Here is a 13,742-nt window from a genome sequence, read left to right on the forward strand (position 1 = left end):
TTTCATTTCAATTCTAATTTGAGTTTCATTTGATTCTCATTTGAGTTTCATTTGTGTTGATTTCAGTTTTAGTCAGATTCAGTCAGGCCAGACAGCCAATCTGAATCTGTTTCTTTTTATACTCAGATTTATATCTATGACTTATTGAACTCGGTCATAAAATATTGACAGTTAACACCGGTCCTTGATATAAGATTTTCAACGACCCGCAGAGACACGTCATAGATAAAAAGACGCTCAGACAGCGACCTTTTCCCAGACCGCCAAAGCTAGTCATAGATACGAGTTAAATGACTTGCTCTGGCAGTCGCGAAACTGCCATTTTCCACTAGTGAGTATACCTAGAACTTGATGGATCTCCTATCTTAAACTCATCTTTCTCCATGTCATCATATCCACAATTCACAACACAGAGGTCTAAAAAATGCAAGTATAGCTAACATCCTTCATAACATATTCAGTCACATCTAATAAATCATGTGTACGCAAAAAATGAGTTAAAATGTCCTAACAGTTGAAAGCATCACTTGGTTCCCTATTTCTGAAATTGCAGCTACTTGTTACTACCGAATGCCGATATTAGCGTAATATGATACTTAGGTGCACATTATGTACACATTAACGATCAACAAATGTACAATTATGTACACATTTCAATAGGTATACAACTATGTACACATTGACAATAAACAGGTGTACAACTATGTACACGTTAGCAATCAACCGGTGTACACTAACAGCTTTGGCTCACATATTGCCTTACATAAAATTCACTTCCAATGAACACACCACAACAAGCTCCTATGTCAATAGAACATTGTCTCAGAGAATATCAGATGCTACATTTTTGTCTCACTTTGACAAAGACCAACATCAACTCTGATTTTACTATAGCATCTACTAAGTGACCACTTTGAAACAAGCATTCGATGTATCCAGATGCCTAAGCTCCGATATCAATAAACTAGATGTGAATCTATACAAGCCCCTTGGGCCTTGGGATCATCTAGCATGTTAAGTACAAATCTATCAAATGATGAGTAACTTCAGTTAAGCTAGAAGTTCGATGAACTATAGTAAAATATGGAAACGGTTACACTTAAGTGCTAATCATTTACTAAACCATGTGGATACGGGAGAAGGAAAATCAGTAAGTTACACTTAAATGCTATAAGCAAATTGGATGATCATTACCTACAAAATCCTTCTATTGATAAAGCATTGACACAGGATTATGTTCCTCCAGCTACTATTACATCTGAATCTCCAAACTGAATCATCCTTGCAGCATCACCAATTAAAAACGACCAAAGGCTACTAAAATTTTTAAAGCTGCTAAACGATAAGCAACTACAATTTCTAAAACCCATTAGCAGTAAATGTATGTCCACTAAACAAATGCATTCGTAGCTTGAGACATTCAGCCACGTGGAAAAAAAATTGTTATAGATATGAAACAAAAGCTAAAATTGGAAGTGAGTCTACTGTTGAAATTTTATTCGTCTCTTAGATATGATCCGCACCTGAAAAATAAAATGTTACACATTAAATAGTTGCTTTGATGAAAAAAGAAATAAACAAAAAACAAGTAAATTCCAACGTTATTCCCAACTTCAAAAGAATAACATGTGTACAACTATGTACACCATAATAATCAACATGTGTATGAATATGTACACATTAATAATTCAAAAAAAAAAAGTGCACAAACTAGTTACAGAGAGCCATATCAGTCCAAATCCAGCAAAAATTTGAACCCAATCATATCAGATGCTCAAGCTACAACCTTCTTTGTTCGTCTCGGCTGAAACCATTTCAAATCCTCCTCTAAATTAAATCACCATATTACAAACGCACCAATTTGTACACTTTCATTGCAGGTGCACCAATATGTACACTTATAGAAGGATGGTAACCTGACTGCCAAGAGACAGTGTCAAGATAATCGGCAACTGAAAAAATATGGGTAATACCTCTGTCTACGACCCCTATCACCGCCACTGTATCCACCTATTCCTTGTGATCTACTTGAACCACTGCATCTATCATCTCTCCTAGAAAATAGGGGTTGTGGACAAGGTTGTTGTACACCAATTGCACCGAGAACTTTAAACTATTTCAGGAACTGAAGACAATTAATAATTCAGCCACCTGGCAGACCCATCAACACCATTGACATTCTTGTTGGCATTGGTCTTCTACCATATATCATAGCCTATGCAACATATCAAACCCACTCCGTGAGAAAAATGCAAAACTGACAGAAGTAAAATAAACCCAAACTCTACACAAAATGGGAATGAATTGACAAATGAGCGTAGATTAATTGGAGAGAAAAATCCATCCACGAAATGAATAAACCACCAAGTGATTGTTATTGGAAATAAGATGCCACTGCAAAGGAAAAGTAACGAGAACAAGAATCAACTTAAAGACCGTGATCACCGAAAGCATAAATAATACTTTTTCGACCAAAGTTAAGAGGTTAGAACTTATGAGCCTATGAGACCAATGTACATGTAAGAACAAATGTCACTAGAACAATTAACGACCTACTTAAACCACTGTACATTTACAAATACAACATTTCATGGTTTCACATAGTTACTAGCTACATCCATTTCAATTTTCTTAGAGGCCTAAACCACTAACGTACCCATGTCTACATGAACTAATGTACATTTAACGGTGTCTATGATGAATATATCAAATAAGGTGATTCTATTTGGAAAAAAAAATCCTGAGTTTATTACCTTCCAAGGTGATTATATTTATATGTCTAGGTAGTTTCCCAGAAATGTCATCACCAAAATCATTATCTTCAGCTATATTTTTTTCTTCTTACTCAAAGTACTTCCTCCTCCTACAAACACAGTTCAATAATGCAAATAATTGCAATTACAAGTAAAACATATGTACTGACGGTGTAGCTAAGAAAAAAATAAAATCTTACCACGAGGGAAATCAGGAACATCAACGTCTTCAACTTGAGAAATCAAATCAGGAGAGCAGATTCGACGGGAAACATAACCGTAATCTGTCTATGAACTCCATTTTCTATTAACCAAAACGAAAATTATTTCTCTAAATCTTCAGATCTGATGAAAAAGAAGAGGAGTTTAAAGAGTTTCTCTCTTTGCTTTCCTATAGGAGGAAGGAGATTAACTCAAATTAAATGATAAGAACATGTTCTCATCTTTAAAATCGTTTCCAGATGATGAAATCTTCAAATTGATTTGCTAAAATTTATCTATTTTGAGTTAATCTTCGAGAAAAGAAACTGATGACGACGATTTAGATTTTTTGAAGATGAATCCAGTGTTGTTCGATTATCATGATTAGGTTTGAAAATTGAAACTTCATTGAAACGAAGATATTTTGTTTTATGATTTTTTTCTTCGTCCAGGAGAGCTGTTTCAATGAAACAAAAATGAAAAACTGGAAACTGAATTATGAAGAACATTTGGCTGTGGGGTATTTTTTCCCAAGGAAAAGTTGGGTTTGGACTGAATCGGTCGAAAAAGGATTAACCCATACGAAATTTGGTTAATTTGGATCTCTGTGTATTAGGCTTGAGATGGAAGGACTAATGTGTCTAAAGCCCACTAACTTTGGGACTAAACGTAAATTCCTACTAATAACTTAACCTGGAAAACTTCTGTAACAGCAGGCCAGAGTGTGATCCCTTCACCAGTGTTACTATCTTGAACCAACACCAAAGCGATGGAATGCATAAGCAACAAATTTAGTGTATACCCCTGATTAAGAACTATCTTACGAACAGACTTCCCGTAGCATTCAACCCTTAAGATTGAACACACAATATATACCAATGAACCAGAAGTAGTTATCTTAAAAGAGAATTCATAACTAGCAAAATGAGGAAACTCCTTAATAAGATCAAATCCTTTTCCGCGATCGAATAACATTCGAGTATAAACATGAGCAAGAGAGAAACATTTCTTACTGATTAATTTGACGTGGTTGCTGCTTATCGCCTTCGAGTACTCGCAATTGTTCACATCAATTGCAAACTGGATCTCCTTGTTGTAGCTTCTTACCATCTTACATGAAGCAATTTCAATTTGAGAACCCCTAATTCCATTTGAATTATCCAAGGGAGTGATAGGGTTTGCTTCCTGTGAGTCTAGACTTACTAAATCCTCTTCATCACAGAAAAACGAAGGAATCAACTCGAAGTCGAGAGAATTATCCTTGTTTTCTTCAGACGGAATTGAAGAATCTCTGCTGAAATTTGTTACCACCTCGGAGTTAATTAAGTGTGTTACCAATTCTTCGCTGACAATTTCCTCTTCAATCTTTGTTGCTTCTATAAACTCTTCTTTGTAATCATCTATATAACCCATTAGATTCAATTTTGTGACTGACCCAGCTGGTTCATCATAATGATTTCTTCCAAATATTTTAAGCAAAACAGTTGAAAACCCTGCCCAAGTTTGTATTAGATCAACTGATTTTATCCATTTATACCACTGTAAAGCCTTACCATCAAGATGAAAACTTGCAGTTTTAACTTGTTGTAGTGGCGGTGTTTCATAAAAATTCGAAATACAATTCAGCTTTATAGATCCAACCTTCAGGATCAGTTCCATCGAAGAATGGAAGAACTAATTTCTTAACTCCATCAATGTGTTTTCTATCACTGGATCTTGTATTCACAGATGAATATGTAGACTCTAACACTCTTATAAATCGATTGCTAGATTCAACCATAGATGATACCTGATTGGTGAGATCTAGTAGATGCTTCTTCATCACTTCGTTATTCATTGAGTTTCGGCAGCGGCGGCTCTGATGCCAATTGATAAGAACCTAGCCAGGGTTCTTACCGGAAGGGGCAGACAGACCAGAAATGAAGGATAAACCTTGATTCAACTATTCGATATCCCAAGACTAATACCCTAAGGGATACATTATTTATATGTCCCTGCTTTTGACACCCAATAAATATATCCTTATACAACAATAAATATGTCCCTACTTTTTAATAACCTTATCCATTTAAAATTAGATTCCCTTAATACCCTCAACCATATAATAGTTTTCTTTATTTCAAAATGCAACAAATTTCTTCCTCTACCACTTCACCACAACCACTAGCACCACCACAACCAACATTCAACTACCATTCCACCACTACCGTTCAACAACCACCACCAATATTCCACCACCACTCCTTCACCACCACAATTACACTACATACAGTCCTCCACCACCACTAGTCCGCCGCCGCTACCACCACCATTGTCGCCGCCACCACTGGTTCAAATATTTTTGTACCAACAACAGGAGTTGATCCAAATAAAAATATAACCAATGGTAGAAGTTGATCCAATTTAGGGGATCAACAACGGTAGTTGATCCAAAAAAAAGGATCAACAGTAGAAGTTAATCCAATTTAGGGGATCAAAAATGGTAGTTGATCAACTAAATTGGATCAACAATGAAAGTTGATCCATGTAAATGGAGTGAACTTGGCATGAGTCGAACACGCATCATCTGACATGGAGTCAGTCATGCTACCGTTACACCACAAGTTCCACATTGGAAAAAATTACATGATTTAAATTACAAGCATGATTATATTTATCCAAGAAAATATTATCAACAATAGGAGTTCAAAGGATCAACAACAGTAGTTGATCCCATAAAAAATTGGGTGAACAACAAGAGTTGATCCCATAAATGGATCAACAACCGTAGTTGATCCCGTAAAAAATTGGGTCAACTATAGAAGTTGATCCCATAAATTGGATCAATAACAGTAGTTTATCCCGTAAAAACTGAAGTAAGTAGGTTTACCGAAAGGACAATTGCTATACCTGGAACACCATCAACAAATGAAACTAAATTCACACCCAATCTCCACCCCAGCAGCCTCCCCATCTCCTTCGCTGCACAGTAAGGTTAAGGTCCAGGTTATGTATTGTATATCACACAAGTACTAGAGCATAAACAACAAAATTGACGAAGTATATACATAAGTTCAACCCAAATCTGTAAGTAAATGTATATCAAGCTTCAAAAAAAAAATCTATAAGTAAAATGTATATCAAGCTTTTGGCCTGATGCCATATTATTTGAAATCCCATATAGTGTGATCCGTTCATATAAGATCTTTGCCAGGATTAATCAAAGTAAACTATGCTATTCACCCATGAGTAAATTCGTGAAATGTGATTCATAGCAAAAAATTCCAAATACCAGTGCTTTACCTCCCTAACACTACATATACTACCAGTGCTGTGTATGCAAAGCCACCAAAACACAGGGTTAGTTGTTGGACCCTTCTTAGCAACCAGTGGAACCTATTTAACATTATTACAGGCATATTTGACTTCAAAATTCTACTCAGGCGTGTGACATTGAAATGTTAAAGAAATTTACAATAAGAGTAACACTGTGTGAAGCATCTCATGATTCCAAACCTTATAGAGATGTGGAGAAACAGGAAAAATAAAATAAATATTTGACAAAACAAGTTCAAAATGACATTGAGGTTGATTAATAACAAAAGAAACCTGAAACACATTATAGAGAAAGTAGATATATTTGGCAGACTAGATCACTATAAAGCAGAACCCAAGCATTTCAAAAAGGAACTTAAAAACAACTACTACTCAATAATATCGAAGCCAACAACTTAGTACTAATACACTAAATCAAAGACAAAGTTCAGCAAAACCTAACTTTCTAAAGTCAATTTAGGTTAAATTTACATTAAGAAAATGAAAGATCAACAACAATCAAACAAAAGTAAACAATAAGTGAAGAAGTTATTTCACAGAATCGCATATAATGCTCTAAATCTGACCGAAAATAACCTCATGCGTATTTTGAACCTCCATAATTTATGTATTTCCTTGACTGGTTTTCAGTCTTTCTGTGATAATCTTGCTTTATACCATTTTCTTTATATTAATCAATGATAATCTTGCTTCACTAAGAATTAAGAATTGATGAATAAAAAGATATAAATTACCTGAATCAATCATCGATCTGAAGAAAAATGAAATCTAAAGTTAGGGTTTGAAAATGGAATCATGCACAATTCAGTTGAAAATCGATACGAATCTAACGCTTCTGATGCTTGGGATTAGATTATAAAGATTAGTTTCTCTTTAATTCGTCACTAGCCTTGACTTTTATGGTTGAATCGGGTGAAAATCGATCCAATGCGGTTGTTTAGGAGGTGGTGGTGGTGCTGCAGGTGGTGGATTTGGTGGAAATTTAAGAGCTGATGAAAGAATTGTAGAGACAGTAAACTAAGAGGTGCTGCCGGAGCTGATGATAAATTTGATGGAGGTGGCGGAGCTGGTAAGGTGTTGGTAGTGGTGCAGGCAACGGTGGGGGATTTTATTTCTCTCTCAACTTCGAGATTGTGATATAAAGAAAGAAAAACGAAGGAAGAACGATAAGAAGGTTAATAGTGGAATCATAAAGATTGTGTTTTTACCGAAAATTTCAATTATGCCATCAGGGACATTTATAAAGTCTGTTAAGGATATTTGTGAAGGCCCATCAGAAGGAGGGACAATAATTCAATTTTCCTAAAAGGATCCACAATGGACGATCAAAACCAAATTTATGGTCCAGCAATGAGACGCAGTGGAAGGTACTAAAAATCAAAAACAAGACTTAAGCTATAATTCCGACTATATTTGGTCTTGATCCAGGACCAAAACCAAATTTGTTCGAGTGAATATAAAACGTTAGCTTATTAATAGGCGTTGGTATAGATCCCACTTGGAATGAAGCAGGTGTATTCTCCTCATTGAGGCACACGTATTATCAACGCCCCATTTGAGGCACAAAGTATATCAACGCCCCGTTGAGGCAAAGTATACCAACGCCAGCATTATATCCACGCTTCACTAGAAAGCGAACGATATATCCACGCTCGACTAAATATACTCTGCTACCGTAGCGTAGCCTCACAGACTAAACTCAAATTTGGTTGTTTGTTTTAGTTTTTGATCTTTGATTTTGATCGTCCCATTGTAGTTGCTCTAACTGGGTATATAACTGGTTACAAGACACTCCAGGACAATATATTACATGACTAGGATAATAAATACACGATAAATAACCAACACTTGAGCCAAGCAGATGGACCAGTAATGCCGCGCTAACTCTAATAAGCCATCCTTGGTCACGTTTGTGGCCGAGTCCTATCAGCGTGCACAAGCATCTTTTTTCTTTATTTGGAAAGATGACACTATCGTACATGGATGTTTTATTCTTAAAACACTAACCTGCCCACTATGTGTTTATTGGCTCAAATCCAGTGATAACTATCCACTCATATCATTTCGGTTCACACATGCATTGGGATTGAGCTTTTTTAGTTTCTTCACACAACAAGGAATGATAGTAGTGTACTCACCTCACTCTCGTAATCTTTATTCCAAAATCCTGGCATGACATGGATGATCCTTCAAATCCATTGCTGACATCACCATAATTAATTAGGTGAAAGGTTCTGCAAAGTTAGTTTATTCATACGGGCAACGCAGTTATAGTTCATACTGCATAGCTATATTATTCTACCACTCCATAAATGGAGGCTATAGGCAATTCGTCTCTCACCCATCAAAAAAGTAAATAAATTTAATATTATGCTATGGATGTTGCAAGATTTATGAAAAGATAGCACGAGATCTATGCTAGATTGATGAGAATATAACATGATTAACGGAGGAAATAATGATAATACAGGTAGGATGCTTGGACTTCGAGAATTAACCATATAAGTGGAATGATTGTCTGCTACTAGTCGTTGCATGTGATTTTAACATTGGTTCGAAGGTAGACCTTCTGGTTTTTTAGTTGAGTACCTTCCAGTGGGTGTCTATGAACAAAAAGGAAGAGCTGGTGGATTCTCTTAGTCTGGTAAGTTCGGATTTTTTATTGAAAAAGAGACGGTGCCAAGTACATCATCACTTTTTTTCGTTCGTAAACCTGTATGGACATAATCTAATACAATCAAAAGCACGTCAAAGTAAAGATCCTTGAATAAGATTGTATATAGAATTTTTATCTTTCTATTTCAGAATCAATATGTATAAACCAAATATATGTGTGCCTATTTGTGTAGAAATATTTTTGGACGATCAAAAAGAATAAATATCCAAGATCAATCTAGTTGTATCTGAATTATGATGATCCACATCCTATCTTTTAAGATATGAATTCAACAAGCACAAATCTTGTTTTTGATCTCAAACAATAAGGACTTAAATATCGATATTGATTACGTATTACTTGTGTTGTTCATATTACAAAGATAAACAATAATATACGGAAAACAAAAAAACACATGACACCAGAATTTTGTATACGAGAAAAACTACACATGCAGGAAAACCCCGGACCTCTTCCATCTTTGAACACCGTACTGTGTTAAATAGATACAGTCGCTAGCATACTATTATACTTCAGATTGGAATGTAGCTGAGAATGAATTAACCATCCAAGCAATTATGTTATAATTGTGTTCCTTACATCTCTGACCACAACCCCATTCTTCTTAATACTAATCCTACACGAAATCCTGGTTATATTCCTTTCAAATTCTTTGGTCCCTGACTTTACCATAAAGATTGTGAGGATATTATCTCTACCTGTTGGAAACAAAATCACTCTGGCTCTTCTGCTTATATTATTGCTAGAATGCTAAAAGATGTCAAAATAAAGGTTCAACTTTGGAAGAAAGAAGTTTATGGCAGCATTACAAACTAATCCTGAGGACTGCAAAGCTAAGCTTGACTGGATTACCAAGAATATTTTTGACAACACTAGAGGTGTTGCTATCAGAGAATCTAAGGAAAACATCAAGCATTGGTATGACATCCAAGAAAGTTTTTGGAAAACTAAAAGCAGAGACCAATCCATTAAACTAGGACATAGAAACACCAAATTCTTTCATGACTCTGCTAGAAAAAGGATGAGAAGAAATAAGATTGACGCTGAAATGATGAGAGTACCAAGTGCACCACAATCTTTTCGATATCAGATTATAAGTCTTATACCTTGCGTGATCCAATATAGATATAAACTGTCAAGAAGATAGCAACCACAAGTATACACTTGGTATATTGTTTCTAGTTCGAAATTGAACCTTAAACTACATGGATCAATTCAAGTGTCTGGGATTAACATACATTGTATTTAATTTTAATTATAATTAAAACAATAATTATAATTGCAAAAGTAAAAGTAAAGACACAAAAAGATTTTGTTAACGAGGAAATCCCAAATGCAAAAAAAAAACTGGGACCTAGTCCACAGTTTTGAATACTCTCAGAATTAAGTCGATATACAAAGACACTACCAACTTTGTATAGTCGAGACCAAATAAACTACCCCTAGTTACCTAGTTTCCTCAGTATTCCTGCGCTTACAACCAAATTTTCCAACACATGTGAGTCCTAAGATAGAGTCCACTATCTTAAATTGCTTAAGCCTGTCTGAAGACCTTAAGCACTTAAGCCTTTTGATCGTCTTCCAAACAGTAAATGACTAATATGTTTGGTAACCGCTCTCTTATATTAGGAAAGTAATAAGAGATATTTGTGTTGAGCGTGACCAAGGATTTCCTGTTTAAAATCGATTGAACTCCTTTGTCGGGTTTAAATCTTCCAAGATCAGGATTAACAAGTTAACCAGATCGAGTCAAACAGAACTACTAGATTCGAATACTGAAGAGTACCACCAAATGATAGCTTGTCGATATAAATACGACTAGCAATAACAAGTATATAAAAAGATAAACTAGATCTAGTCGGATCCTAGCCGATTAAGTTTGTGCACGAAGCAAATCATAAAGATACGAAACCAATAAGAACAATCTTTTTGTCTTAAAATCTTCAATAGTCTTCTGTACCTGCACAATAACAAACTTGATTCTGACTTGTGATCGAGAATGGAATCTGTTAACAATGGATGATCACAAGTCAACGTCATGTCTAAGGACAAATATGAATTACCGCTAATCTCTTGATCTAGTTTGAGTAACATTATGTCAGAAGAGAAGGCTCTCAAGAATAATCAAACTATGTGCAATAAAGAGTTAACAAACCATAAGTCAATCAAATCAATAATTGAAAATTAAATAACAATGCAATTCTAGTTTCCCACCAACGGTACTAGTAGACGCTTCTTGATCCCAAAGAAGTATTTAAACTAGCGAACGTAAGAGATTTCGCCTAATTAGGTTACTATCCTCTCCAAGATAGTATACGAAAATACTATTAGTCGTCTACAACAGTGACTAAGAAATGAAGTGTCTTCCTTAGGATAAGTTTGTAAGAAGAACAAACTTCACTATTTATAGACCAAGGTAGTTTGGTCACCAAGGAAATTCCATAACCTAAAATATTCTTAAGATATGTAATAAAACACCTAAATTCGGTTTTGTCTAGCTAATTCCAACCAATATCCAACTGTATAACCGAAATCTTCATGAACAACTCAAAATTAGCTAGTACTTAACTAATATATCTTTCCAGAGATATGTTTTGATTGATGGTAAAACAAAACATATTAATTTCGAAAATCTCAAAAAGATTCTCTACTATTTAGGTTTGGGATATCACCTTGAGTATCAAGGAATATCTTTGAAAAATTAAGAAATAAGATTTCAGCACATGTTCAAATTACTCATTATGCCGACATCTTGAACATTCCTATTTTGCAAACCCAATTTCCAAATCACACAAACCCTACAATGTACGTGACTTAGAGAAAGCGGTTTTTCCTATTGGGACATGTTCGACCATGACTCCTAAAAAAAGTTAGGATCGGTTATACCTTGACTCCAAATATATAGGTAGGGACCGATTCTACCTTGACTCCCAACATAATCTAGGATGGATTCTACCTTGATTCCCTATATAGGTAAGGATCATTCCAACCTTAAGATCTTCAATGAAAACCGAAGCTTCAATCCTCTTGATTTTCTTTCAACTACGAAAAAAGTTTGTACGTATACTTCCTTAATTCATGTAATTAAACCTATTTTTCTAGGTATGAAATCAAAACTATGTTCACTACATAATCTAGTAATGAGTTACAAATATTATGTTGATGTTATAATTACAAAGTTCAAAAGATAAAAACTATACTTCGTAATTCAGTATACCAATAATAAAGCACTTATCACTATTGATATATTATTCCTTGACACTTTGATTACAATATGATGATCAAGTCTCTTATACTAGAGTTTCATTTATATAACTTCGCATGCTATATTTTCAATCATAAACGACTTGAAAGCTTACGATATAGAAATGGAAACAAGTCAAGCCATGTATTACTAACCTCAAGTGGAAGGATGATGTTATCGTTGATGTCGATATGTTTTCGGAATCTTCAGGTCTTCAGAGTAGTACTTGTATGTCTCAACATTTCTAGACTTCCTAGTCTAACATAACAAAGTTGACTTTAGTAATCTAATCTAGCGACTTATGAGTTTTGATACAAAAATATGACAATCAACCTTGACACACCGACGCTTGGTGGGTTCATAATAACCAATTGTTTCACTAACAATTTTGAGAGAATGGCAACTGCTGATACTATCAATATCAACTCTGATATCATCAACCTCATACCTACCTCCATTTCCCCTACTGAAAATAAACATCTTATGTCAATACCTGATAGCACTGAAATCAAGAATGTCTTATTTAGTATGGATGGAGACAAAGCTCCAGTACCTAATGGATTCCCACCAAACTTCTTTCAATCCAATTGGAATGTTGTTTGAAAGGATATTGTAACATGGTTCAACATTTTTTCAGCTCTCCCTCAAACCCAAAACTGAAACCCTCACCACACTCTCTCCCACTTCAGACATATATCCTTATGCAATACCGCTTACAAAATCATATTTAAACTCATCGACCAAAGATTAAAACCCCTTCTACCCAAACTCATCTCTCCTTTCAGTCTGCTTCGTTCATGGCACACCAATCTCTGACAACATATCCATTTTTCATGAAATTATTCAATATATGAATACCATAAATGGTAAAACAAGGTGACAAAGGATTTATGGTAATTAAAATAGATATGGCCAACAATTTTGATAGAGTTGATTGCAACTTCCTGATTGCTATCATGACTCAGATGGGTTTCAGTGACAAATGATACAATCTCATTCATCAGCGCACCTACCAAAAACCTAGCTAGATGTCCTGGTTAATGGTGCTCATGATAAATTCTTCAACCCTTCCAGAGGTCTTAGACAAGGGGACCCTCTCTTCCCATACTTATTCCTCTTTTGTATGGAAGCTCTCTCAAGAAGACTCATGAATGCTGAACAGATTGGTATGATCCATGGTACCTAAATATGCTCTGGACCCCCCCCCCCCCCCCCCTCCAATAAGTTACCTCCTTTTTGTTAATGATTGTATAGTCTTCTGTAAGGCTAACATGCAATAATCTAGTGAAAATATTGAGTAGCTTTTCAGGTCAAATGATTAACTTCTCCAAATTTGGAATTTTTTGCAGCAAAAATATTGACCCTGACATAGCCAACAACATTAACAACTTCATGAAGGTCCTGAAGATTGACTCCAAAGATGAATACTTAGATCTCTTCACAAATAGAAGCAAGATACAAGCCTTCAAACCTTGCATTGATAAATTAACGTTCAGATTAGATGGATGGAAAAGTGAAAAAATATTTCCAAATGGAAGAGCCGCTATGATAG

Source organism: Papaver somniferum, chromosome 2 (genome assembly GCF_003573695.1).
Source record: "Papaver somniferum cultivar HN1 chromosome 2, ASM357369v1, whole genome shotgun sequence".
NCBI lineage: Eukaryota > Viridiplantae > Streptophyta > Magnoliopsida > Ranunculales > Papaveraceae > Papaver > Papaver somniferum.